Below are 6,786 nucleotides of genomic sequence, written 5' to 3' on the forward strand. Positions count from 1 at the left end.
GATCTAATACAAAGGATGACAACTTCCTTAGCTCTTAGTGTTCCTTCGTCCATAATCCATGGTCTGAAAATATTTGCAAACAAGACCTTAGTTTCCTTGAAATTTATTTTTATGTGATAAATGTTATTATGCACACGTATGCATGAATGCAATAGTCACACACAAGGTAAACACAAACAGCACATGTATGCATGAATGCAATAGTCACACACAAGGTAAACACAAATAAAGGTCAAGGGATGGATCAAGTCATCATCAAGATCAATCATCCATTTTGGTGGATTATGGTTTTCACCTTATCAACACCCAAGTTCCATTGATATTGACAAGACTTGATCGGATCAACCGAGAATCAAAGGGTTTGTTATGAGTCACGAGCATGGAGTCGGGTTAAGAATTATCCCAAAGGAGTGTACTAAGGATAAAACCTGTAGAGCATGTTCTAAAAAGTTTGCAGAGTCGTGATCCCATCTATCGGATATTATAGGTTAGGATGACTGACTCATCAACCCATAATATTCTCAAGAGAAACTCGTCTGAGTGTAGTATCGTATAACAACTGTTATCAAGTCTACACTTGAACAGTCTCCGCACTATGTCCTAAATAGGCCAAGCTGGGTTGAATGTTCTACGGTCCTCAGCTTCTCAGACCCACAAATTAGAGAAAGTAATGCCTATCCACAAATTACTCGTGTGAGATTAGTAACTCTAACAAGATCTCCACTGAGTAGATGGGTCTCAAGCTAACTCGTTAAGGACTACTCCACACGAGTTGAACATGACTATACGATCCTCCTATCTTAATTGCACTCAAGTTCGGGTTAGAACTTATCTCACCATACAGAGATCACCAAGCACAACAGACAGAGTATACCACACAATAATATATACAAACAAACATCAAATATACAAATATACATAAAAAAGTCGGCTAAACCCACTGAGGACTACTCCCTAGCAGAGTCCCCACTTAATTTTTTGTAGCTGTAAATTCAAGACCATCAAGTTATGGATAAACTTGACGTCAATAAAACCAGAGTTGCCACCTCACTTTTATTGTTTCCAAAGGAAAAGAGAAAAGTACAAACAAAACCCAAAGATAAGAAGTTTTCAAATCAAAACTAATAAAATATCAGAGATTACAGGTAAGGGGTTGGTTAGACAGAGGGAAGGTGTTATCATCCAATGTGTCCTAGGTATTCCAAGGGAGCCCTTCTTTGTGTGCAAGTAATTTTGTCTAAATGATGTTTGATAAAATATAGAGTGGGGGATGAGAAAACAAATTCATTAATTATATTTTTGTGTTTGACAAGACCTCCGGTCTTATGCCTACGTACCAACATAAAAATGAGGGATCAAAACCCCGTAGTTCATGGTAAAAATTTCAAAGAAGTTGGTGAATTGATTTTAACAAAGGTTTAAGTGAAAGAGCACAAAAAGCCAAATATTGAATGGGGTGCAATCCAACAGACAAGAATGTCATATAGAAATACATTTTCCTTTGGACTTTAGCAAGCAACAAGCATAAGTAGTATCCCAGCAAACCATATGAAGACAAAGGCATCAAATAAAGATAGCCATAATATCCAAGCAAGCACTCCAATAGCTAGCAGTCTTCAATATCTTCCAATGTATCAGATGAAAGAGTCCTTAATCAACTTAGAACAATCATCAGACAATAAACAATAATAATAGTATAACAATTAAGCATAGAGACAGAGTAACAAATGAATCAAGGGCACTCAGGATCTTGCATCATATGAAAGGCACTTGTCAAATATAGCTTAGTCTCAAATAGTGGCATTGGCCAAGTCCTTTAGCATATGGAGTGTTGTGTAATTCTAAGTCAAAAAGTTCAGATCAAGTCCAAGAGTCCACCAAAATGTTTTTTTAGGGTTTTTGTTGTTATTAGGTGCTTTAAGGTCCTAAGACCACAAACAAAAACAAAGACAAGCAAACAATATATACAATCACAAGATATGGCTCAAGTGAGCAAAGTCAAAATGGAATGAAACATAAATAAGTTGCATGAAATGTAAATGGCAATAAATGCTAATGGTGCTGAAATTTACATTGCATTAAGTAAATGACTTGAAATTAAAGAAATGTTAATAAAAGTTAGTCAATGGTTAGTCAAACGTTAGGGAAGAGTTTTAATTGTTTAAGTCATTCTGTGGAGAACACTCAACCATTCATTCACAAGTATGAATTCTTGAACCAAGACATCATCGATGAGAAGGGCTCCAACTTGGATAAATCAACAAGTATGCCACTAGCTCTCATGAATGAATAAAATATCAAGTTTCCATACAATGCCATGAGTAATAGGAGACTTACAATCTCACTTACTAGAATGTTATGCCTTGAGGGACAAATTTATCTCTATGTTAAGTAATCGTAATTGGACTTATGTAGAAGTCACAACTATCTAAGGTCGGGCAATAAAATATAGGTGTTTATGCATGTTAGAGATTTGATACAAAGAACCAAACTCTAAAAACGTACCACACACTAAAAGAAAATGGGAAAGACCTATCTCAGATAGACTTATGTTGATTCAGCTAACACAAGGTCATTGATGAATCAACTAGCATTTAGATATTAGAGAAATCATTGGTCAATGATGGATTGGGAAAGAATAAGAATGAAGATGAAGAGGGAAGGGAAAGTAGAAATCCAAATTGATCATATGAGGAATTTATCAATACTATTCATTCATTTTGGGAGATGAAATGTACATTTCATCAATCACATAAATTCAATGGTTTTGATCAAACAAAAGTCAAATCAACCATGACCAAGGGCAAACAGAAAGTCAAACATCACAAGACCATAAAAATGGCTCAACACAATTTTCAAACAATTATTCAATTAAAAATCAAATTAAAAATGAATTAAAATGCATTTTAAAATGGACAAAACCTCAAATCCCTTCAAAACACCAAATATATGGCCAAGGGATCTATCCTAGGTCAAAGAAGGTCAAAGGACCTTAGAAAAAGAATTTCATGACTTTTGGAAAGTCAGAAGTATTTTAAAAATATTTAAAACAAGTCAAAAACCATTTAATTCATGAAAAATATCAAAATTAATCAAAAAATGATTTTAATTCAAAATATGGAAGAGAAAAATATTTAAATATATTTTGTGAAAGTCTCATATTTTTTGGATTGAAAATAATATTTTCTATAACTTAAATAAAAAATGGATTAAATGAAAAATCAGAATGAAAAAAGAAAATAGAAAAAACGAGTGCCACCATATCTCCCTCATTAATTAAGGTGGCAAATTTGATGGCCAAGCACGTATCATCCACCATGTGCCTTAGTTAATGCGTGTGCAAGGATGGTATTCAAGATGGATGTCTAAGATTAAAATTATTTAAGATGATCAGATGGCTGGAGACACGCCAACACATCACCGGAGCCCTAGCTCCGGTTGTCTTCTCCGGTGGAGTTTGAATCCCAAAACATGAGAAATTCAACTTGTGTTCAAATAAATATTCAAGGAATTCTATGGAGTAGGCTTCTAAGTTAGCTTGGCAAGGCTTGCGCAATATGTCTGTGTCATTTCTGAAGCAATGCACTTGTATTTATAGGCTATAAAATTCAGTTTTGCACCATTTGAAATTTGACCAAAAATAGCAATGTTGTGCATGAGTGCATGGCCATTGAATTAGGCCCAACAATGATGCAATCCACTTCCAATTCATGCATATTTGATACTGAAGTCATCACATGGAAGCATGCAAAAGGAATTAATCATTTGAGTGCAAACGTTGCAAAAACAAACCCAACAAAGGAACCTTGCGCAAGTCCCTCAATTATTTTCCAAATAAAGTGATCCTGGATGATTTGGAAAGGTGACATCAATGGGAAAAACATTTATGTTGGATACGTTTCCATTTGGAGCTTGTATCATGATGCATTTTGAGGTGGAATTTAGAGAAATGAAACATGGTTGACCACTTCTTCCACCTTGAATAACTTTTGCTATGAGCTCCAAATGAAAATGGTTTCTTCACCAAAGTTTTATTTATTCAATTTCTCTTAAATTTGGTCATAAATTCTACATCATTTGTATTTGGCATGAGGGAGTTATGGATTTTAAAAGTTGAGGAAAATTGCTTGTTCAATGGTCATGCCCAAAAATGACCTATAATGTTTTCTCTTGGCACATGACCTTTCAAGCTGAATTTGACATTTCTCAGAGAATAAAATTTGGAGAAGACATCTTGAATTTATCATGACACTTGGATGGCCTTCATATCATAAAAAATGAGCAAGTTATGGTCCTTGGAAGTTAACCTTCTAACTAGGGCACAAACAAAATGATCTATAATCTTTCACCATAAAAAATACTTTCCAAGCAAAACTAGATCTTGATGTCAACATGAAAGTTGTTTGGAATGTCATAAATAGTAACTTTGCTCTTGGAATAGTTTTCATATGACAAAAATTGTAGGATATAGGGTATATAGGAACCCATGTTTTGACCAATTGACTTTCTCTGGTCAACCTACTTGAACTAACTGGCAAAATTGAAGTTCTCTTGATCTTTGGGACTCATGGAGGATAATATATGCTTGAGATGATGTATGATGAAGTGTACCTTGAAATATTTGATGAATTAATGAAGAAACTTACTGAGGAAGTCACACACGATACCCATATGAATTAGGGCTTCCAAGGCAAACAAGATTCAAACTCTTGATGAATTCTTGATAAAAATGAAACATAATGAGCATGGGGATCCATATATGATGCTTAGAACCAGTGTGAACCTTTCCTTGCCTTTATTTTTGCATTGAGGGTCTCAAACCCTAGTTGTGAGCTTGATGAGGCACATGTGGACACACACTTCCTACAAAAGAAACAAAGCTACACATAGACATATTTTTGATATTTTGGTTAGTAAACAAAAGAAAATAAAGTATGATACAATCAAATTTTCTTGGTGATCTCTCCTAATGCAAACCCAATGAATGAGGGGTGAGGAGGATACCAAGGTGTGATCCCAAAGCCAATTCAAATGATGAGATAGCATGAGGGATCTTAGGGTCAAAATTGGGGTCTTACAACATGCATATTTATTTCAATGTCATTATTATTAAAAAATAAACGAGTTTATTACAAGTGAATATTACAAATGACAAGCAAGAAAGTTACACATGAAAATGATTGAATAAACTAATGAATATTGGAGTGATCAACCTTATTCATCCTACATGTGGGGTCTTGGTGTTGACAGAAACTGATGGGACAGTCCCACAAATACAACTCCTCCAGATCTACCATTGCTCTGATTATGGCACTACAAATGTGCTTTCTTGTATGGGGTTGTTCATTACGTTTGGAATAACTAGCGCAAACAATATAGCTTTCGAGTCAATCAGGTCTTGGATCTTATGCTTCAGGGCTCTACAGTTCTCGACAGTATGCCCATGTTCTCCAGAATGGAACTCATACCTAGCGTTGGCATCATAGCCCTAAGGGAGAGGTGTTGAGGGAGGTCCAAAATCTCTATATTGAACCAAAGAGTCTCAAAGCAAGTAAGAAAGAAGTTGAGTGTACGACATAAGGATCAGATATATCCTTCTCTCTAGTTTCTTCAGTTTCTATTGATAATGATTATGTCGTTGCGGAGTGTAGGGTTGTTGATACTGCATTGGTGGAGGACCAGTAGGAATAGCATATGTGGGCTGCTGATATGGGTTAAGTGCTATTGCTTACACCTGATAGTATGGAATTTGGTAGGTTCCAACTTCCCCTTTAGCGATTATGGCGGCATAGGTCTCCCCTTCCTTCTTCTTTGGGCATCCAGAATGGGATTTCTTTGCTCCACTAGTCGCAACTGCTGTATCTTGTAAATTGTCGATCTTCAAGCAGTTTTCAATTTGCTCACCAGCACTGACCAGGTCTGAGAATCCTGAGGAAGCGCTTACAACCATCCTATCAAGATAGGGCCCTTGAAGGGTTTCCATGAACATGTCTACCAACTCCCTTTCAAGAAGAGGGGGTTGAACCCTGGGAGCTAGATCGCTCAAGCATTTGGTGTACTCTTTAAATGATTCCTCTAGCTTATGAATAAGGATTTGGATATGAGTCCGATTGGGAGCCATGTCTGAATTATACTAATAATGCATTAGGAAGGCTTCAACAAGTTCCCTCCAGGTTTATATATGTATGCGCTCGAGTTGCATATATCATTCTAGAGAAGCCCGACTAAGGTTGTCTTGAAAAAAGTTCATTAAGAGTTTTTCATCATCAAAATAAGCAACCATCTTTCTACAAAAGGCCTGGATGTGAGTCTTTGGAAATGTGAGCCCTTGGTATTTTTCAAAGTCTGGGACTTTGAACTTAGTAGGAATTTTCATGCCTGGCACCAGGAACATGTCGGCAGCATCCAACCCAAAGGTATCAGGACCTTCTATTGCCTTGAACCTCTCCTCTATCATATGGAGTCTCCTTTCAAGGTCAGCAGGCGAAGGAACAAAAGAGTCATAAACTGAATCATCCCTTGTAGTCAAGAAACCGTCTTGATGATCGTCAATCTCAGGTTGACTCTCCCATTGACAGGGATATTGAATGTCGGAGAAACATTTTGATACACTGGACCTATTTCAGGGGGAGGTTGAGCCACAATAGGTGTACTGACTCCTCCTAGTGGATTTACTGGTATTGTCATAACAACAGGGTTAGTAACGACATCTCTCAGATTGGTCTGACGCATTTCCTCCTGACCTCTAGTCAAAGCTTGTATGACCTCAATAAGATGACCCATCTG

This window comes from Lathyrus oleraceus, chromosome 6 (genome assembly GCF_024323335.1).
Source record: "Lathyrus oleraceus cultivar Zhongwan6 chromosome 6, CAAS_Psat_ZW6_1.0, whole genome shotgun sequence".
Lineage (NCBI taxonomy): Eukaryota > Viridiplantae > Streptophyta > Magnoliopsida > Fabales > Fabaceae > Lathyrus > Lathyrus oleraceus.